This window comes from Monodelphis domestica, chromosome 7, assembly GCF_027887165.1.
Source record: "Monodelphis domestica isolate mMonDom1 chromosome 7, mMonDom1.pri, whole genome shotgun sequence".
Lineage (NCBI taxonomy): Eukaryota > Metazoa > Chordata > Mammalia > Didelphimorphia > Didelphidae > Monodelphis > Monodelphis domestica.
In genome coordinates this window covers 70,607,096-70,630,758 of record NC_077233.1, presented here as the reverse complement: position 1 = coordinate 70,630,758, position 23,663 = coordinate 70,607,096, and the positions used below count along the sequence as shown (strand labels likewise).

The 23,663-nt window shown below is 34.1% G+C and overlaps 1 long non-coding RNA gene across 1 annotated transcript; it reads left to right on the top strand.

The window, feature by feature from the left end:
• Positions 1 to 5,391: 5,391 nt before the first annotated feature.
• On the top strand, positions 5,392 to 23,218 carry LOC103101514 (uncharacterized). Its single transcript, XR_470871.2, has 3 exons — positions 5,392 to 5,654; positions 16,645 to 16,757; positions 22,702 to 23,218. It is a non-coding gene; the product is annotated as an uncharacterized LOC103101514 (long non-coding RNA).
• Positions 23,219 to 23,663: the final 445 nt, after the last annotated feature.

The window sequence follows — 23,663 nt, the reverse complement described above, 5'->3', positions numbered from 1 at the left end:
TATTTTTTTCTCTTTTTGTTAAAAATGTCTCTAACAAATTTTCAACATCCATCCAAGTGGGGTCAAAAGTTCTGAATATGTTCTCTAATTTTTTAATAATTAATATTGTTTCTTCCTCAAATGATGGAAGATCTTCCTTAAATTGATTCAAATTCTCAGGGCTAAAAATTTGTATGATGTCTTACAGACACTAAATTTCCATCTTTATTAAAAGTGTGTACTTCCCTTAAAAGAAATAACCTCTCTGAATTATTTGGTACTCTTATTCCTGTTTCTAGCCTTCTTCCTCCATTCTCAATGGGGTAGGTAATGGGTGATTAAGAGGTACTTACTTTATTAACAAGCAAAGTAGAGAAGAAAGGATGAACAGGCCCTCGAAAAGCTGAATTTGGGAATCTAAAGAGTATAGATTTTTCTTCAATATCATAAAATGAAACTTCACCCTCCTCATAGTTATGGAAAACACCCACTTTAGGTATAGCTATGGAAATAAAGCAATCTTCTGGAACCCAAAAAAGTATTTCATCATTAACTTTTGAACCTATCATGGCTCTTACATCCTTGGATAATATGGAGACATTCTCGTTGTTGCTGATTGACTTCACAGATTCCTAATACCCACTCTGTCTGACCTTCTACATCTACTTCCCAGTAGTGTTTGCCACCAGTAAAGGTCTCAGACCCCAACACGGTCACAAGATAGTCAAGTGTTTTTTCCTTGTCAGGCTGGTCTTGTAGGTCAAGTTCATACTTTAATTGCTCAAAACGTTCAGGTACAATAAGATGAAGACTGTCTCTTTCAGGACCCAGTGTGATATCCATTTCATAACTCCTGAGAATTTCATTTAAACCAGTCATCCAGTGAGATTTCCAAATAAAGTCAAACTGCTATTTTTTTTGAAGTAGCAGCTTCTCATCCTCAAATTATTGTAATCTTTAAATTGATTATGTTTTCATCATCCTTTTTGGGGAAACCTTTCCCAACAAGAATCAAACAGAGGAACGTAAAAATGGACTTGAATCCAGGACTTCAATCCCCAGAAGTACTTGGTCCACTTCCCCAGAATGCTTTGTAATATCACTGAATTCTCAGCTGGGCCGAGATCGAGAAGGAGTATTTAACCTGATTGGAAAGGCTTTTACGGCTTTTCCTATTTCCTCTTGCAAGCAAACACGGCTCTTTTCATAATGTAGGTGAGGTTGTCTAGGCCCTTGGGCCTAGACATGTGCTTTCTTATTCTGTATTTTTCTTTAATCCTTAATCTTCAATAAACCTCTAAAAATATAATACTCCTTGCAGAGAGAAATTAATTTCTACCTGCCTCAGTTTCCCAAAATTTTAATCTTTACAATATCCTACCTTCCTCCTGTGATAATATTTCAAGGATCTGTTCTGATTTTGCTTCTTTTCTAGGAATATATATATATATATATTTGGTGGCTCCATCAGCGCCCCTGGATTTAGTGATCATATGGACACATCTACAAACACATACATACCCACATACACATGTTTGTGTTTATATAGCTCAAGCCTCTTTCCTGAGCTATAGTCCTGACTCACTACATCCCTATGAAATATTCCATTCTAAATCACAATAATATCCAACTGAAAAAGATTTCATGAACTTTTTTTTGCAAATCCATCCCTCTGTTCCAAACTTCCTTGTGATTATTCAGAGAACAACCATTATTTCATATATACTTCCCTTGATTTGAATTAAATGTTCAGTTATCTCAAGACACAAAAGGGTTGAACTTCTTGTACACAGCAGGTAAACAACTATTTTATGTTTTCTATTCAAACCCCCTGTCTGAAGAGTCAGGGGATAGGCAATGTTCCTTAGTGAAGTGATTCTATTGGCATTATATCCACATGAGCAAGGCATTTTCCAATTGCATTTTATATTTTTCACACTCCATCACACTTCACTACAGAAACCAGTTAGACAGTGTTAGGGTTATTTTGGGTCAAATAGCAAACTAATGCCAACAAATTGTAAAACGCTGTCATACAGAGCTTCCTGCTGACCTATAGTTAACAGTCTGATTGCTCCACACTTGAATCTTTGAATGATCCATAGTTTCATCTCTGTGGGCACTCCCTCCAAATTTAGATTATCAACCCCTATCCCATGCCTTCTCATCCTGTAAGGTTCATATTTAAGTTTTATTGGAGATCTTTCATAGAAGATCAAGCTAGCAAACGGGTACTTCTTCTTTGCTCACTTTTGTGTTTCATTTAGAATATATTTAAGGGTAAGGCCCAGAAACTCAAAGTGATTTGTGCAAAGTCACAGAATTAGTGAGTGGCAGAGTTAGGATTTAGTCTCATTGAATAAAACTGAGAGGTACATTCCTCATCCTTTTCAAAGATTATTGCTCTTCAACTCCAGTCTCCAGTTAAAAGAGAAATGCTATCATTTAAGACTCAGATTGAGAAATATCCAGAGATCCCAGACCTGATTTGGATTGATATTCGAAGACTTTGGAGGATTTTTCCAAATTTGAAAAATGTTTTGAATATTTGAAAAGTAAATGAGAGATTCAAACAATTGTTATCATCTTACACAAATTAACTTTATCCCATATATTTTAAAATTAAATGTATTTTGTTTTCAATAGTCAATACCATTGTTATTATCCTTGATGAAGAGTCTTTGCCATTTTTATGTGCCATTTTTGAACAACTATCCATTTCTGACAATAATTTCTTAATTTCAGCTTTCAGTCATACTATTTTCTAAGGAGATAGATTAATTAAGCCCTAGATATCTTTAAATGTTGCCTAATTTCTTACTGAATTTGAGTTGGATAAGGCTTTCTTCCCTTTCTCTTTGAGTACCTTCATTCCTTTTCATATATTGTACTTTACTAGTATAGCCATCATTGGATGTATTATTTCCTTATATAAAAGTAGAAACTATGGTCAAATGTTATTGAAGATAGAACTGTAGAAATAATAAAATTTCCCCCTTTAACCAAATGTGAATATGTTTTAAAAAAGACTCTGTACACTCATAGACTTTACAAAAAATAGCAGTTACTGGCATCTTTGTTTGGTTCTGTGCTCCTTAAAATATTTTATCAATGACTTGGAGAAAAGCATAAATCATATGGCATTCATATGAAAAGTATATATAACAGAAAGTTGGGCAGATAGTTAACATGTATAGAATCAGAATCCAAAATGATTTTGTCACACCAGAGCACTAGATTTAATCTATCTAGATTAAGTATAGTATATTGTCATTGTTGTTCAGTCATTTTTCAATCATATCACATTTTCAGGGACCTCATTTGAGGTTGTCTTGGCAAATATGTTGGAATGATCTGTTATTTCCTTCTCCAGTTTATTTTAAAGAGGAGGAAAAAGGTAAACAGGGTAAAGTGATTTTTCCAGTGTCATATAGCAAGTAAATAACTGAGGCTGAATATGAACTCACATCCTCCTGTCTCTAGGACCAGCACTCAATCCACTGAGTCACCTAGCTTTCAAATATAATATTGATAAATTAAAAATCTTACATTTTGTTCAAAAATCTTAGTAAACTTTAAATATTACAATTGGTTTAAAACTGATTTAAAGTCTCATTATTTCTAAATGCTACCTAATAATGCCTCTTCTTTTGTACTTGTAACATTATTTTTTCACCTTAAATTTATTCATACAACTTAATTTTTTTTACATTTGATTAAATGTAGATTTTAAGTTCAATGCAAGTCAACAATATGACATAGCAGCCCACAGAAGTAATTAATATTGACTTACTTTCAGAGAGGCATAATTTTCAGAAATAAAAATGTGATAGACAGAGAGTATTTTCCCAAAAACTATGTGAATTTTGCTCATTTCTGAACACCACAGCTTAGGAAGCAAATAACGAAAGGAAAAAAACATGTTACTTAGCACCTATGTGCTTGGCACTATGCTAAATACATTAGGATTATCTCAGTTTATACTCACATTTAGGATTTAGGTGCTATTATTACCCTAATTTTACACATGCAGAAACTGGGGCATAGAGAAATTAAGTGATTTGGGGGGGTGGGGGGTAAAGTCAGGTGAATTCAAGTCTTCCTCTCTCTAAGCCCAGTACTCTATCCACTTTGCTATCTGATTGAAAGATATCAATGAATTAAAATTCATCTCTAGAGGATGGAAACCAGAGAGGAACAGGGCTTTGTCTGCATGTCATATGAAAACCAACTGAAGGAATTGGTAGGCTTTTAGTGGGGAGAATAGAAGACTCAGAAGAAAATGCTAGTTGTATTCCATTATTTGAAGAGCAGGAATATGGAAAAGGGATTTGACTTCCTCTTTATTTTTGTATTTTATTTTCCATCACTCTCAGAACTACTTTGGGGTTTCTGTCACTAATTGCACTGCCCAGAAATCTCATTATTTACTTTATCATCCTGCAAGATCTCATCAGTCTTGGTACTCCTCTTCATTACTATCTTCTGCCTCCCTGATAGGAAAATATGACCATCACTCTAAACTTCCATACAAGGAAAGTGCTTAACTCAAATGTCTCATTTCTCATCTAGTGGTATTACTTTGGGAATTGTTGTTGTTGTTTACTGACTTCTCCCTCAGGCATGAACTAATTAGAAACCTCTCCCTCTATCTTACCTTTTCAATTTCGTTTTGTGTGTTCTTTCACCTCCTCACTTAGAAAAATAAACTCCTTAAAGGAAGAGACTCTTTAAAATATCTGTATGTCCAATGATTAGAACAGATCCTAGTGAATAGTAGGATTTTAACAAATATTTATTGACTTGATTGACTCAGAGGGCAGAGGCAGAAGTTGTAAAGTGTTAAAATTTATGCTTCACATAGGAGGGAATAATCTAGTGGAACCCTATGCCTTAGGAAAGAATAGATTTTTCTCTCAAAAATATCTTCATAAAAAGTAGGAAGATAACCTAGTCATGTTGTAGAAGGGATACCTTCGGTGTATATTGCTCAAACAAGATAGTTGCTATTATTATTCCCTAGATCTCTGAAATTCTATGATTTTCTATTGTCTTCTCTACCATCACCTTAATCTATCTGACCTATACATTGGGGTTCTTCTTCCTACAAATTACATTAATCTATCATTTTAAAGCTTACAGAAATATAATTTGATTTCATTTAAGCAAATCTGAGGCTCTTTGGAGTGTGCCTTAGTAGAGAATTGAGGTAATTATCAATCTGCTGATGCCATCCAATTTTTCCCTCTAAAATATTCAGTTAATTGAGCCAAAAGATATTTTTCATGAGCCTTAATTGATCTGTTCTGATAATTTCCATATCTCCACTTTATTTTGAATATGTTTCAGGCAGTGGGGCACTGGTCCAACAGCCTGACCCACCATTTATATTCTGAAGATATGGAATCATCCCATATACTGTCTCAGAAAAGTGTTTTTTTTTTTTATCCATTCCTTAACAATGAAAGCTTCCGAGACTGCTTCCTCCATCCATTACCATAGTAACACATGGTTCCTGGCCCATTCCCAATGGCCTTTTTTGGCCTGTCACCATAGCTACACATAGAGTTTGCATACTCAGTCTCCATTTGTCAATGATATAATAATGGGCCATTGCTTTCTCATGGCACTGAAGCAAATGAATCTGGAGTCACCAAACACAGAACCTAGCTCAGGTTTGTTATCTCTTTCATTTTTTCCATTCATGCAAAAAGAACCACCAATTAAGTATGTATTATGAGAAACACAATTGGCTAAGTGTTATGGATAAAGAGACAAATAAATAATAGTACTAATCCTCAAAGAGCTTACATTTTGGGAAATCAGATGGGAAAAGATAGAACATTTATTCATATGAATTAATATGATATATTTGAGGAAAGAGAGCTCATCATAAAATAGCAAAAGTAGGAAAGATTTTGTTTAGAAGTTGGTGCCTGATTGGATCCTTAAAGAGGCAGCAAAGAGATTCCAAGAAACAATGATGAAGATAATACATTCCATTTTGCACAATTTAGGAGGTTGGAGGATGATTATGGAATAATTGACTTTGGCACCTGGAAAAAGTTCACCTTAATCTAGTTGTAGAGTACATTGAGGTGAATGGTTTGAACCAGGTCAGAGAAGGAAAGCAGGAGCAGAAACATTAAGCATTTAAAATACCACATGTATTTTAATGCCCCAAATTAAAAGATGAGAAAAATAAAAAAGAATATTTTTGCTACTGCCTTTTTAAATGTAACATTCTTTATCAATACATATACATTTCTTTCTAAATCTAGATAAAATTTGATTCACAACTTCCTATTCACCTCTATATCGAAATGTGTGTTTATATTTAGAATCAAATTGAATTTTCTTTTAAAATATTTTGAAAGAAAAAGTTCCATACTGAGGAATTTTATTTTTGCCTACTAAAAGTAGAGGCAATGAATATTTTTGAAAAAGAGATTGAAATTGTTCTTTAAGAAGGACCTTTGACAATTGTGTGCAAGGTGGTATAGAGACTGGAGAGACTGAAAGTAGGGAGGTCAATTGGGAACAATCTAGGGCAGTGAAGGTGAACCTATGGGACAAATGCCAAAGATGGCATGCAGAGTGCTCTCTGTGGGCACTCCCCACCCCCACCCCCAGAATTAATTACTAGAAAGACAGAGGGATTCAGGCAGAACTGCTGTCTTCCCCATCTCCATAGTGACTGAGGACATTTTTTCACATGGCCTATTCCTCTGCCCAGCAGCCCAATGGGAACACCCAAGGGGTAAGGTCAGCAGCTCACAAGTAGACTTGGAGGGGAATGGAGAGAGGGAAAGGGAGAGCATCTCCCTCTCTCTATACTCACTGAGAATATTCCTCACTTCACCCACCAATCCTTCCAGCAGTCCAATGGGAGCAATTCCTTCCTTCCCTGTCTGGGGTACAGGGGGAAGCCAGGGGGCAGGGTGTGGGGGCAGTATAGCACTCACTCTCTGGAGGGGAACTGGGCAAGGCACTTAATCTGGGGGGGCTAGTAGGGGTAGGGCCTAGAACTCCATCTCTAAAAGGTTTGCCATCACTGGTCAAGGGGATTGTTGATGGGGGCCTGAACTAGAATTCTGAGCATATAAATGGAGAGGAAAGGATGAAAATGATAGCTGTTGATAAGGCAAAACATCATGAACACTTGGTAACTTGTCAACTGATTGGAGAGGGGTGTGAAGGAGAATGAAAAATCAAGGATGACACAAAAATGTAATGATAACATTTTTGACAGAATAAGTTTAGTTTGGAGGTAGGGTGGGAATAAACTGCAAATGACTTCCATTTTTGACATGTTGAATTTGATATACTTCCTGTGCTTCATAAAAGTCTTATACCTAATTTAGACAGGGAATTCCAGCTATGAAAACCATTTTTACTAAGAATAAAAGAGGCTGTATTGGAAAAATCCATAAGTTGTAGTTAATTCTACCTTAATTTGAATCTTGACTCTTCCACTTACTATGTTACCTTGGGTGAGTAACTTAAATTCTCTGAACCTTACTAATATGAAAAATAAAAGAATTGGACAAGATTACTTCTAAACCTCATTTACTTTAAAGGTATTTTCTTCTCTAAATACATAATCATTAGACCAGTATTATTTCAATTCAATCTTTGGATCAAATTAATTTATTCATATATAATACCTGAACCTTCTATATACTAATAAAGTCTTAGGTCAGATAACCTAATGTTTGTAGCTGGTGATGTATTATATATAATTTATTTCACAATTCTAGCTTATGTTCAGAAATATTAGCTCTAGGCATTGGGCCCAAAGAAATTTCTCTCTACTATTTTATTCCCAAATTGTGATCCATGATCCACAATGACTTTTCTTCAAAAATTGCATGTCTGCAAAATTACACACACGCGCATACACACACACACAGAGATTATACACATAATAAGTTCTAAGAGTCCTTTCTGGAAATGTCTCTCAGTTATATCATAGGGACAAGTAATGTCTTTAACTAGTCTCCATATATCATAATTTTGATTAACTTTTCAGATTCAAATACTTGAAAAGTCCACAAATAGATAAAACTGGAATGAATCTAGGTTTAATCTAATCATTTGACTTAGGTAAAGAATAATTGTAAGAGAAGTCAAATTACTTGTTCCCAAAGTATTTTGCAGTTATTTTGTAAATTCAATGGTATAGGCAGGCAAATGAGTAGAAAAGTAAATGTTTGTGGTCAAATAACACAGTATGGTTTGAATATTTGTTTCAAGTAGGCTTGACCTTAATCACAATCGTGATGGTCAAATTAATGAATTCTTTTGTTTTAAAAGTAGTAGTACCTACTAAAATTTGTGATAGTGCTTGTGGTAAATGGTGTTTATGTTATTTAAAAAACAACCCTAATTAAAAAGCATCAGGAGACATAATAAAAAGGAACCAGGGAATAATTAGGTCTCATGGTGAACTTTAAGTGTAAATGGTTTTTAGGTAAAAGAAAAAAATCAAGCTGACAGGACACCTAATGGGTACTGAAATGTGTTAAATTCAATCCTATGGAAGAAAAGGTGTTAATTTAAACTGAAGCTCCCATGGGTTTCATGAGTCTTCCTTGGAGCTGAGATGTTTGATAGTTTTCATTTATTTTTTTAATGGGATGAGGAAAGGAGCAACTCTGGGGACTTCGAAAACTTAAATAGGGGGAGAATGTGATAAACCCTGGAAGAAAGGATAGGAAAGGAGCTGTTATTAAAAGTAGGAAATGTGAAATTAGGGCAGGCAGATAACAGTGGGCTTCTACTTTATTAAGGACTTTCCATTGTTTATGAAATTAGATTCTAGTTAATGTATTTAACTTAGTTTACATGTTTATATTTTAATTCATTTAAAATTCATCTTAAATGTTATCTTTGATTTGAAAACTTCCCTGGTCCTCCAGCGACTCTTACATCCATCAAAAATTTTGCCCTGCAAAATAGTGTAATAGAAAGTGAGAGAGGCTTGAAATAAGTCCATCTGAGTTCAAATCTCAGCTTTGTCACTCATTAACTCTGTGACCTTGGGCTTCGGTTTCCTCATCTATAAAATGAGAAAGTGGACATGGACTTTTTTCAGAGTATCATCCTATTCCATAAATATGATTGAATGTTGTATTTATATATATATATATATATATATATATATATATATCAGTACATGTTATCTTCCCCATCCAAATGTAAGTTCTTTCAAAGATTCTTTCATTTTAAACTTTATAACTAACTCCAGGAATCAAGAAGAGTGATTGACACATAGCACTTAATAAACTATTGATTTCATTAAGTTATTAATTTATTCAAAGAATGTTTTTTGAAAATCTGTATAAGAATGATTTATTGTTAATATTTGCAAAGTTTGTATTAATATATGTACATATATGTATATGCATACATATCTAACCATATTGATATCTATCAATATAGATCTAACAATACAGATAGATAATCATATAATTATATATTACTATATTAACATCTATTTATTTCATTTGAAAATTACAATAGTTTGGGGGCATACACTATTGTCAATCTGAAAAAAATAATACTACCAAAGATATAATAACGAATTTTCTATGCCAGTGAAAATATTGTAATCTGTATTTCCCCTAAGCACAGTATATACATTGTGGTACTGGAGATCATCAATGAGATACAGAGAGTGTAATAAAAGTGTCTTTAGAGGGGGGGAAGAAACAGCCTAATTTTTGGAGTTCACAGAAATTTGGGCAAGATAACAATAACCAGAGTCTAGGGTGACTTGGAGTGTGCTTTTTGTTTTTAGTTTGTTTGCAACTAAAGTTTTAACTACCATCTCATTTTATAATTTAGGGAGCTGAGTCCATGAAGTGAATTGAATGAACAGATTCATAGCTAAGAAATGTCAGAGGTTGAATATGAATAAGTCTTTTTAAAATTCTAAATCCTCCATATTGTGCAAGAATCTGTACATTGGTTTCTTATTTTCTAAAATTAGATGAATAAGAACAAATGATTATGTGAATCAAAGACATATTAGAATAAGAAAAGAGCTAGGGATCATTTATTCCTTTTATTCTATAAACAAGGCAACTAAAGATAAACCATTTAGTCACTCATCAAGCATTTATTAAATATTCCATAAGTCAAAACTACACTTCAATATAAAAGAAATTGTCAGTTCAAAAGATGGGTCCAATTTCTAAAGGGGAAACTAGTAGAGTTAAAGGGGGAAACAGTAAAACAATACTAGTGGGAAACCTGAACCTTCCTCTATTAGATCTAGACAAATCAAACCAAAAAATAAATAAGAAAGAGGTAAGAGATATGAATGAAATCTTGGGAAAATTAGAGTTATTAGACAGGTGGAGAAAAATAAATAGGGACAAAAAGGAATGCACCTTCTTTTCAGCAGCACTTGGTACATTCACAAAGATTAACCATGTAGTAGTAGTAGTCTCTTGGTAACCAAGGATGACGATTGTCTTTGTACGTTTTCATCTGTGATGTAGATGAGTGTGCACAAAGACACTTGTGCGTGAAGGAGATTAAAGTGGAAAAGTTGATGCACAGAGACAGTCCTACTCTCTCGGCATTGGAAGCCTGGGTCCAATGGCATGAAAAGTCGTTACACCTAGAGAATACCTAAGCTGCATTGGATGGCCTTGTTGTCTTTTGTGCTCCAACACTCCCTAAGCACCCCACAGTGCTTGGCTGCATCGCCATCTCAGCCGTTGAAACTTCTTATTGGTTTCTTCCGTCTGTTCAGCCGAAGCAGTCTTCACATGCTGGGTGAGCAAGGCCCTGGTTCACCAGGGGGTCGATGACCTGATGGCTACCCTCACAAGGTTTGGCCGGCCTGTCGAAGCTATTGCCAGGGGTGTGGCCGCTGCCACATGCTAACAACTACTAGGAGCCACAAGTGAGAGGTGGGTGTCAGGTGGGGGGGTCAGAGGCTGGAGAGTTGCCCTAGAAGGGCACAACAAGCCCTCCATACCAGAGATACTACCCCTCCCTGAACACCCCATACACCCCATTAACCCTCTACTAGGGCATAAAAACATGGCAAACAAGTGCAAAAAAGCAGAAATAACAAATGCATCCTTTTTAGATCATAATGCAATAAAATAATAATTAGTAAGTAAGTAATTAGAGAGTCAAATCAAAAATTAATTGGAAATTAAAATTAAAAAACATGATTCTCCAAAACCTGTTAGTTAAAGAACAAATCATAGGAACAATTAATAATTTCATTGAAGAAAATGACAATGATGAGACATCCTTTCAAAATCTATGAGTTGCAGCCAAAGCAGTACTAAGGGGGAAATCTATATCCTTGAGTTCATATATTAACAAATTAAGGAAGGCAGGGGTCAAAGAATTGGGCATGCAATTCAAAAAACTGGAAAGGGAACAAATTAAAACCCCACACTTGAAAACTTAGAGATCATAAAAATTAAAGTAGAAATTAATAAAATCAAACGTGAAAGAACTATTGAATTAATAAATAAGAATAGAAGCTGGTATTTTGAAAAAAAGCAAGTAAAAAAGACAAAGTACTGGTCAATTTAATAAAAAAGGAAAGGAAATCAATTAAACAATATCAAAGAGGAAAAGTAGACCTCATTTCTAATGAAGAGGAAATTAAGACAATCATTAAAAACAATTTTGCCCAATTATATGGCAATAAATATACCAATCTAGGTGATATGGATAAATATTTAAAATATGAATTGTCTAGATTAACAGAAAAAAAATTGAATACTTAAATAATTCTGTATCAGAAAAAGAAATTGAACAAGCCATCAAAGAACTTCCTAAGAAAAAATCACCAGGACCTGATGGATTCACAAGAGAATTCTATCAAGCATTCAAAAAACAACTAATCACAATACAATACAAACTATTTGACATAATTTGCAAAGGCATTCTACCAAATTCCTTTTATAACACAAATATGGTACTGATTCCAAAGCCAGGTAGGTCAAAAACAGAGAAAGAAAACTAAAGACCAATCTCCTTAATGAACTTAGATACAAAGATCTTAAATAGAATACTAGCAAAAAGACTTCAGCAAGTGATCATGAGATTCATTCATTATGATCAGGTGGGATTTATACCAGGAATGCAAGGATGGTTTAATATTGGTGAAACCATCCACATAATTGACCATATCAACAAGAAAACCAACAAAAATCATATGATTATCTCAATAGATGCAGAAAAAGCCTTTGATAAAATACAACACCCATTCCTATTGAAAACACTAGAAAGTATAGGAATAGAAGGGCCTTTCCTAAGAATAATAAACAGTATATATCTAAAGCCATCAGCAAAGATCATCTGCAATGGAAATAAACTATAAGCCTTCCCAATAAGATCAGGAGTGAAACAAGTATGCCCATTATCACCTCTATTATTTAACATTGTACCAGAAACACTAGAGATAGCAATTAGAGAAGAAAAAGAAATTGAAGGTATTAAAATAGGTAATGAGGAGACCAAGCTATCACTCTTTGCAGATGATATGATGGTCTACTTAAAGAATCCTAGAGAATCCACCAAAAAGTTAGTGGAAACAATCAACAACTTTAGCAAAGTTGCAGGTTACAAAATAAACCCACATAAATCATTAGCATTTCTATATATTTCCAACACATCTCAGTAGCAAGAATTAGAAAGAGAAATTCCATTTAAAATCTCCGTAGACAACATAAAATACTTAGGAATCTATTTGTCCAGTCAAACACAAGAATTACATGAACACAACTACAAAACACTATCCACATAATTAAAACTAGATCTAAATAATTGGAAATACATTAATTGCTCATGGGTAGGAAGAGCTAACATAATAAAAATGACAATCCTACCCAAATTTATTTCCTTATTTACTGCCTTACCCATATAACTACCAAGAAAATTGTTTTACTGAATTAGAAAAAAAAAAAAAACTATAACAAAGTTCATTTGGAAGAACAAAAAAAAAAACAAAACAAGAATATCAAGTAAAATATTGAAAAAAATATGAAGGAAGGTGTCCTAGCAGTACCAGACCTCAAACAATACTATAAAGCAGTGTTCATTAAAACAATATGGTACTGGCTTAGAAACAAAAGGGAGTATCAGTGTAATAGACTTGGGGTAAATGACCTCCGCAAGACGGTTTATGATAAACCCAAAGATCCTAGCTTTGGGGAGAAAAATCCACTATTAGACAAAAACTGCTGGGAAAATTGGAAACCAGTATGGGAGAGATTGGGTTTAGGTCAACATCTAACACCGTACATCAAGATAAACTCAGAATGGGTGAATGACTTGAATATAAAGAAGGAAACTATAAGTAAATTAGGTGAACACAGAATAATATACTTGTCAGATCTTTGGGAAAGGAAAGATTTTAAGACCAACCAAGAGTTTAAAAAATTACAAAATTTAAAATAAATAATTTTGATTACATTAAATTAAAAAGTTTTTGTACAAACAAAACCAATGAAATGAAAATTAGAAGGGAAGCAACAAATTGGGGAAGATATTAACCAAAAAAAACCCTCTGACAAAGGTCTAATTGCTCAAATTTATAAAGAGCTAAATCAATTGTACAAAAAATCGAGCCATTCGCCAATTGACAAATGGGCAAGGAACATGAATAGGCAATTTTCAGCCAAAGAAATGAAAACTATTAAAAACACATGAAAAAAATTCTAAATCTCTTATAATCAGAGAAATGCAAATCAGAACAATTCTGAGGTACCATCTCACACCTAGTAGATTGGCTAACTGACAGCAAAGGAAAGTAATAAATATTGGAGTTGATGTGGCAAAATTGGGACATTAATGCATTGCTAGTAGAGTTGTAAATTGATCCAACCATTCTGGAAGGCAATTTGGAACTATGTCCAAAGGGTGCTAAAAGACTGCCTACCCTTTGGTCCAGCCAAAACTCTGCTGGGTTTGTACTCCAAAGAGATTAATAAGGAAAAAGATTATTACAAGCATATTCATAGTCTCACTGTTTGTGGTGGCAAAAAATTGGAAAATGAGGGAATGCCCTTCGTTTGGGGAATGACTGAACAAATTGTGGTATCTCTTTGTGATGGAATACTATTATGCTCAAAGGAATAATAAAATGGGGGAATTCCATGTGAACTGGAACAACCTCCAGGAATTGATGCAGAGTGAAAGGAGCAGAACGAGGAGAACAATATACATAGAGACTTATACATTGTGGTACAATCAAATGTAATGAACTTCTCTAAGAGTAGCAATGCAATGATACCGGACCATTCTGAAGGACTTATGAGAAAAAACAGTATCCACATTCAGAGGAAGATCTCTGGGAGTAGAAATACAAAAGAAAAACAACTGCTTGATCACATGGATTGATGGGGATATGATTGTAGTTATAAACCCTAAATGATCTCCCTAGTGCAAATGTCAATAATATGGTAATAGGTCTTGACCAATGACACATTTAAAACCCAGTGGAATTGTGCATTGGCTATGGGAGGGGCTTGGGGATGGCGTAAAATTTAAAATTATATCTCTAATAATAAACATATTATAGTTTAGGAGGTTTATTAAATGGTCATTAGCAATGAAGGAATAAAGAAGAAGGTGAGGGGAGCAGCCTGGCTCCAAATGCCTCTGACATTCTAGTAATGAACTCTGGAAAACTGTGCTGGAGCAATGGTATGTGTTGCCCACAGAGAGGGCTCTGAGTGACCCCTCTGGCATGTATGACATAGGTTCACCACAATGAGTATATACCATTCTGGAAAGCAAAGGAGCTAGGCACAAGTCTCCTGGAATCATGCTGGATTCTTGATTTGTTGTTTCATTTTTGGGACAAGAACTCAGTGTTTGGCAAAAATTACCAAGAAAGCTGGAAAACAGTATGACAGAAACTAGGTTTAGAGCAATATGTCATACCCTATACCAAGACAGCATCAAGGAATAGTACCATAGGCAAATGGTGGTACTATAAACAAATCAGGTTAGCATAGAATAGTTTGCCTATCAGATCTGTGGAGAAGGGAAGAAGTTATAACCAAACAAGAGATAGAGCATATTTCAAGGTTTAAATGAATAATTTTATTACATTAAAATTAAAGTTTTTGTACAAATAAAGCCAATGCAACCAAGATTAGAAAGGAAACAACAAACTGGGGGAAATTACAGCAAATTTCTTTAATAAAGGTCTCACTTCTCAAATACATAGAGAACATAGTTAAATTTATAAGATTACAAGTCATTTATCATTTGACAAATAGTCAAAGGATATGAAGAGAAAATTTTCATATGAAGAAATCAGAGCTATCTAATCACATGAAAAATGATCTAAAACATTATTGATTGGAGAAATACACATTGAAACAACTCTGAGGTACCACTGCACATCCAGCAGATTGACTAATATAACAGTATATGAAAACTATGGACATTGGAGTGGATGTGGCAAAACTGGGCCACTAATGCATTGTTAGAGATATTAATTGATCTGACCATTCTAGAGGGCAATTTGGAACTATGTCTAAAGGGGGTTAAAATGGTGCATACACTTTGATCCAGTAATACCACTAATAGGTTTATATCCTAAAGTGATCAAAAAATGGAAAAGAATTACTTGTGCAAAATATTTGGAGAAGTACTATTTTGTTTTTGTAAAGAATTAGAAAGTAACATAATATCTAGGAATGCTTGAGTAATGGTTGGAGAAATTGTGTTTAATGATTGTGATAGAATACTCTTGCAGTATAAGAAATGATGAGCAGGATGATTAGAAAAAAACAAACCAAAAAAAAAAAACAACTGGAAAGACCTAAATAAGCTGCTTCAGAGTAAAGTAAGCAGAAACCAGAGAACATCATACATGGTGACAGCAATATTGTATGATGATCAATTGTGAATGACTTGGCTATTGTCAGCAATATAATGATCCAGGAAAATTCTGAAGGACTTTATGACAAAGAATGCTATTCAACTCCAGAGAAACAACTTTTAGAGTCTGAATGCAGATCAAAGAATACTATTTTCATTTTATTTTACTTGTTATTTATTTTTCTTTTGGCTTTATATGAGTATTATCTCACAATAGTAATAAATATGGAAATATTTTGCATGATGGTGTATTTAAAATCTAGATGAGATTGGTTACCATGTCAGGAAGAGAGTGAGGGGAGTGAGGGAAATAACTTAAATCATAATCTGGGAAAACTTGTGTTAAAAATTGTGATTACTTATAATTTGGAAAATAAAATATATAAAAATGAACCATCATCCCCTTTGCTATTTTTTATGAAACCAAGTAGCTTACTTTCTCTTCAACCTAGTTTACTCATTTTCAAATTTGGTATAGCAGTATATAATCTACCTTGTTGAAGTGTTCTTAAGAAATTGATTTATAAAAATTTAATGCAAATATGTCAGCATTATGTGTAGGCTTTGAATAATTAGAGAAACAACAGAATGTATTGTAGATGAGAAGACTAGACTAAGGGAAGGTTCAGATATAGGAAAATGGATTGTGTATTTTGAGGATGGTGGAAGTTAAGACTGGATAGAGCTTTAAACCAGCAAATTGTGAATGTGATTGAAGTGATGGCTAATAAGTTGGGATTTTATCATTGAATTTGAAGACTTTTAAGCTTAATAAAATTGCTATTACAGCGGGAGTAATGTGATAGCAATGAAGAAGACAGAATGAAAGTTATTAAAGGGAAGACTTAAAAAGTCTTGAGACAGGAAGTCTGGAAGAATGGCAGCCCTACTGAAAGAAATAGGTAAGTCCCAAAATGGAGAGTCTGTTTTTAATTTCTTGGGTTTAAGGTTTAGTAAGATATTCAATTGGAGGTTAACAGGAATTAGAGACAAAAAATCAGGCTGAGTAGAATCATTTTCATGTAGAATTCATAGTTGAAATCAATAGAAATAAATTTAAAGATGTTACATATGTAAGGAATTAAATTTAAGGGTTTGACTAAATATATGAGAATTTTAAGATAATGCTGTGATCACCAATTTAAAAATATATTATAGCTCAAGCCAGATTATCTTTTAGTAGTTTTATTTACAAAAAAAAAAAAGTGCAAGGAGAGAAAGTAGAGAAATATAAAAGAGGGAAGAGTAAGAAGTATAGCCTATCACCCTAAATGCTGCTCTGGTTCCCTGACTCAATCTAGGCAGGGCTTGTTAACCCCTCAGTCAGAGAACTCAGTGGTGAATTAAGCAAGAAGGAGAGTCCTCTCCAGAACTAATCTCTCCAGAAGTCAGGAAAGGAGGGTCAGCTTTTCAGCTGCATTAAATTTTTATAAATCAATTTCTTAAGAACACTTCAACAAGGTAGATTATATACTGCTATACCAACTTTGAGGTCTCTCCAAAGGAAAAGATCCAAAAGCATTCTTAACAGAAGCAGTCTAAGAACCAAAGTCCCAGGTTGAAGTCCCAAGTCTTAGCTCCAAGTCTCAGTCCCAGTCCAACATCCTCCGAGTCCAAAAATTCAGGCCAAAGACCTCTTGGACAGGAAGTTTAGGACTTTTATAGTCCTTTTTCCATGTCACTTCCTGTTCTTTCCTCCACTTTATGGGAGCCAATTGCAGTCTTTAAATTTGTTTAGCATTAACCACAGTGTGGTCAGTTACTTCTGGAGTTGTCACCCACTTTTAGCAAGTGGCTTGTGGACCTCCCCTACTTAATGTTAAGTGGAGGTGTTTTCAGTTTCTATTGATTAATTTGAGAATAGGCAAGGGGAGAGTTAATCCTATCTTCACATATATAAAATATTGTCTCCTCAAAGGATTTGAAACTGAACACTTGGCTTTTCTCAAAAAAAAAAAAAAAACCCTCAGAGAATTAGATATAACTCTAGATACTTTCAAGATTTAAATCTTATGCTCTTAATCTTTAATTTATTAATTTTTAGCTTATGTAAAGTTTTTTTCAGAATGTTTAAAAGAAACACAAACATCTCTGTTATCTGTGCTAGTAGTAAAATATGTTAATGAAATAAATAATACTAATAGATCTTTGAGAAAAAAATGCATCTGTATTTTATCTACCCTTCCCCCAATCCAAAGTTATAAAGTCATAGAGTAGTAAATGTAGTTATTAGTTTAAGGTGTTTTCTTTCCCTAGTTTGGTTTTTTCCCACTCCTTTACTGAATCCCTAGTATATATGAGATTAAACTGTAAATTGTTCAAAATGCAAAAAAGAGGAAAGAAGATGAGAAGGCAGGCACATAATCCCATATAAATCAATATGTAGTCATATTTCCTAGAAAATTATCAACAAATAGTAACAAGTATGAGAAAAAGCTTTTAAAGGAAGTAATTTGTTCAAAGCTATAATAGATTGTAACACTAAAAAAAAAATTATTCTCTTGCAACAAGAACTCAGATTAACTTCTTTAATTACTGGAAACCTAAAAGACATGACTTGAGTTCTGTTAAACTTAATGTTTAGGAACTAAAGCAGGAAGTAATTAAACTCTTAATTAATACTATTAATTTGAATAAGAGCACATAATTAGTTTTTTTAAATAGATGTTGTTGTAATAGTATTTACATTTAGCAGAAACTAAACTCATCCAGAAATACCTTTATGATTAAGAATCATCACCAAGTGGGCTGAAAATGATAAATTTATTTTGTGCTATTACCCAGGGGGACCATACAAAAATAAATATCAAAAGAAGACCCTACATTCAAGAGTAATCAATAATTCTCATTGTATAGAACTTGTCAGTTTGTATAAATGCATAATGAAATGTTCTCTGAAAGATCCCATATTATTATAATTTAAGGGTGCTGTGGTTTCTTAAAATAATATCTATGTAAAAGAAAATGATGATTGTTAAATAGCAGACCTAAATTTCTAGATCCTCAGGGGAAAAAAAAGACTAATTCCTAAAAATGCAGATCCAAAGACCAGGAAAATAAACAATTAAAATTCTAAATATGCCTTTAAAAAATAGAAAGCAAAAAAAAAAAAAAGCTATCAAAATAAAAATTAAAATAGGCATAGAAAATTAGAGAATTAGATAAATGGAAAACAAAACATTAACTACGATACCCAAAAGCAACATAAACTGTTTTTGTTTTAGCAAGACTAGAAAAATGGATGATACTTTAGCCAAATTAACTAAAAAGAAGACAGAATCTAGCCATTTGACCAGTTTTGAATTATTGGAAAGAAGATAGAGGTTTAATAGTGAGGAGACCTTGATTCTCATCTTGATTCTATAACTATGGTGGTAAACCTATGGCATACCTGCCAGAGGGGGCATTCAGAGCCCTTTCTGTGGGCATGCCTACTGTCACTCCAGCATAGAATTCCCCAGAGTTTATTACTAGAAAACCAGAGGGACTTGGGGTGGACTGCTCCCTCCTCTCCATGTGTGCCTGTGGGCATTTCTCACATCACTCATCCTTCTAAAAGCTTTGCCATCACTGAAGAACAGAGATTCTTCCTGGTGTCTTTTTTTTGTTGTTGTTTCTAGGTGCATATTTCCAACTGCCTCCATGACATCACCAAGGTTCCACATAAGAGTTCTTTCTCCTTAAAATGTCTCCTTCTAAATCCACTACTTCTGTGAGCAGCAAGATAGTGCTTAGAAATTCCTGTATTCTTGATCTTTTTCATCTTGATTGTCCCTTCTCTTTTACTTTTCACATATAATTAGTAATTAAGTCCTGTCAACTTCACTTCTACATTTTTCCTCAAACATCAGTGTCTATTTCTACTGTTCCACCCAAATAGAAATGTTATTTCCCTTTTTGCTACCTTCTTATATTTCTGTAATAGGCTTATAAGAGAAATTTTTTGTACTCCACTTTCTGCTCCATATAATAAATTGTTTGACTCTCAGAATCTGACCTAGAAGGGGAGGGGACAATGAGCTTTTTGATCTTTATGTTGCAGTCATCTCAACCATCCATTTCTAAATTGAATCTTCCCCTTTAACAAAGAAAAATAATTCATTCAAGTGGCCTTATCTGATAATGTATACCATAATCTCTGTGATTGTCTCTGACATAAAGGGGAGGCTATATTCATCTATTTATTTTTCAAGTTCTTTATTAGATCCTCAGATATTTGGACTTAATCTTCATTATGTTAACCATTTTAATTTATACTGTTAGCATTGTGCATATTTTCTTTTGTTTTTATGTAATTAACATCAATTCAAATTACTCTTCTCAAGTTACTGAGTTCCTTGAATTCATCATTTGTTCATACATTCGTATATGATAGATTTTTAAAATTCATTCCTTAGTTATTGGGAGTCATTTGGCTTCTCACTCTTTTCTCCCACAAAGCATGCTGTTTTGAATATGTTGGCATATATTGAATATTTTCCTTGGCTTACATATATATATATATATATATGTCTAGATCTGAATAAGAAGGCTTTTGTGCATAAAGCAGATCATATCATATTTTATTAAAAAATTCAGATTCTCTATTGTAATTTTTATGAATTTCAAAGTAATGTATTATCATTTAAGGTCCTCCACAATTGATTGTTACTTTACCGTTATGGTCTTATTTCATATATTATCCCATAAAAAACCTAAATCTTAGCTTATCTGGTATTTTTTTTTGCCCTAGGCACATTCATTCAGGGGACAGAGTATATACTGTATTATACTATGTACCATAGAATTTTTATTATTGTTCTGTCATTTGAGTCAAGCCCAATTCTTTGTGACTCCATTTGGGATTTTCATAGCAAATAGACTGGAGTGTTTTGCCATTTAATTCTCCACCTCATTTTATAGTTGAGGAACTAACGTATAGAAAGGTTAAGTGAGTTGTCCAGGTTGACACAATTAGTAAGTATTTGAAACCAGATTTGAACTCAGAAAGATGAGTCTTTTTGATTCCTAGCCCAGCATTGCATCCACTGTGCCACTGCCCCATACCTTAGAAAACCATGCCACATGGCCTATATTATCCTTCCTTTTGTAAAATTTCTAGAAAATGGGTGGGATTGAAGAACAGGGAGTATTGAAGGTTTTATAACAGGGAATGGAGGAGTTGAATGGGAGAGGGAATATGGCTGTCGGTGAGGTAAAAGGAAAGAGATGTCCCCTTCCAAGAGGCTATTTTTGAAAAATGGGGTTCCTGAGAAATGGGCCACTTATGATGGCCTGAGGAGACATCTTCTCTATGGATTGATGTGGAAGATACCCCAGGGCAGGTAAACACAGACCCTCCTGAGGGAAAAGCCCTTCCCCAGACCAAGGTCGCCTAGCAGGGGTCCAATAAGGACAGTTTATAGTTGAATGATTGTCCTGAGATTCAACTCCCTCTGTGTCCCCTGAAATGTTAGTCCTCTTATCTGACTGCAATATTCAAATAAAGATAAATTTTAATAACAAGTTTGGATTAGGGAAGTATCAGGGAAGAGGGAAAAGGGATTTCCCTAGATGAGGTTTGAGTCTCTCTCAGCTTTTGAGTTGAAGCCAGGCCTCACAGGCTGGTGGAGGGTTTCTGTTATTCCTGTCTATGCTAATCTGTGCTAGTTTTCTTAAGTTTAATGTCTTAGCAATAGACAACAATAGGAAGAAAGTTCTGACCTTCAGAATTGGTGGGCCTGTCTCTTTGGGCTGACACCCCTAAAGACAGGCCTTAGAGTCCAAACTGCTTTCTTAAGTCCTTTTGTCTGATGAACATGATCACAGGGATCCAGGTAGAGCACACCATTGGGAAATTGAGGAATAGAGGCACTTCTATCCAGAGGCAGGGAGAGAGCTTCTTCCAGTTCCAGGGCCAGGAAGGAAGTTCTAGTCATAAGACCAACTGCCACTCCCAGTTGCCCCTTCCCTCACCAACTGTCAGTCTTGTCAATATCTTCTCTCTAAGACTCCAACTGCTGTTTGTTCTAACTCAGTGGCAGAAAGTCCGGAACTTTTGTTTCCACATTTTCTGTCTTTCCTGTTGAATTCCTTAACTTTCTTATAGCTGAATTCAAATGCTACATTTTCCAGGAAGGTCCTAATTCTTTGAGTTGAAATTTCTCTTTCTACTTCCTACAGCATTTTATGTATTCTCCCAAGTATTTGTATATTGTATAATTTATTCATCTTTCTTGCATATCCAAGTTTGATTGTAAATTCTGTGAGGGAAATTATCAGATCTCATCCAAGCTATTATCTCCCTAATCACTTAGCACAGAATTTGGGACACAATAACCACTTATTAAATGTTAAAAGAATGAAAACAAATCTCATTGCACTTCATTTTTATAACTTTTTTTTTTCATTTTCTATTGAGTTTAATGCCTTAAAGAACTCTGTGACCTTGCAGTTCAAATGTAAAATCTAGGGTTCCAAAGGGAATCTTGGAAAGGAATACCACAATATCTGCTGGGCTGGACTCTTGCTCCCATTGTCCCTCAAAGTACTGAAGTATGGAATGGTCACTGTGGATGGAGTACAAAAAATACCTTACCTGAAACCTAAACTCCCCATTCTTCATGTATCTAAGAACTTTGATTACATAAAATCAATTCTTATGAGGGAAAAATAAAAATTCAGTTGTTATGATGCAAGATGTCAAGACTTTCTATAACCAGACTGAATGATGATGAGTTTACACAACCATATTCTCTATTCCTTTGGTTTTATAAATGAGTCACTTTTAAAGCAAGAATATAGACTTTGTCAAGGTGATCCTCTTTCTAATGGCTTTGGGTGGTTTAAATTTGCCTTATTTTCTAGATCTCGATGAAGAAGTTCAGGACCAATGTGATAAAACAATGACATGCCCTGGAAGTAGCTCTGCAAATATTTCTACAAATTCCCAAGAATGGTTCCGAGTAGGATTGAGCCATTCTGAAGTTGACCAAGATAACGCCAATGCTGTTTCCTGTTAGTCATTTTATGAGTAGAACATCCGAACTCCTACATTCCAGTATTCTAAGCTGAAGACAAATAAATCTTGTTGCTCTCTGGTTTTAAGGGGTGATAAAGTTGTTTAACTTTTGCATGAAAGTGATTTTTAAGTAATTGTTAAATCTGGAAAACTCATTTACTTTCAATGCCAAATACATTTGGGAGACCAAGTGAAACAGTTCAGAGTTCTTGATTTGCTAAGGCATCAGTGTGATGTGGCAAAAAGTCAGTAGTCAGAGTGAGAAGAGCTGGGTTCAAGTTCTGACATGTAAAATACAGTGAATGATAGTCATATGATATACTGTATACTGTATATGTATGTATACATGCCCACACATAATCCACTATTTGCAGTGTCTCCCATGATTAGAGTGTGAACACCTTGAGAAAAATTTCTATTTCATAATTATCTCTAAAGCAGTAGAATGCTTGGCATATTGCAATAAATGATAAACTTTTATACATTCATTCATGCTTTAATTCATACTATCTTAATTGATTAATAGATTTAGAACTATAAAGATTGGTTTCAACTCCCTCGTAACTGTTTCATATTGAAACAAATTAGCTTTTAGCAATTCATTTGATGTCTTTTAATATTTCCTTACTTTTTCTTCCCACCTCCCTGGGTTTTGGGTAAGAAAAATAAAATAATAAATAGGGATGTATTTTTCAAAATACCACACGCTAAATATAATGGAAACAATGCAGGATACCAAGATTTAAAGCATGGTTTTGATACAATAGTTGGGTGACTTCTCTGTCACTGTTCCTTAGTTGTAAAGTAG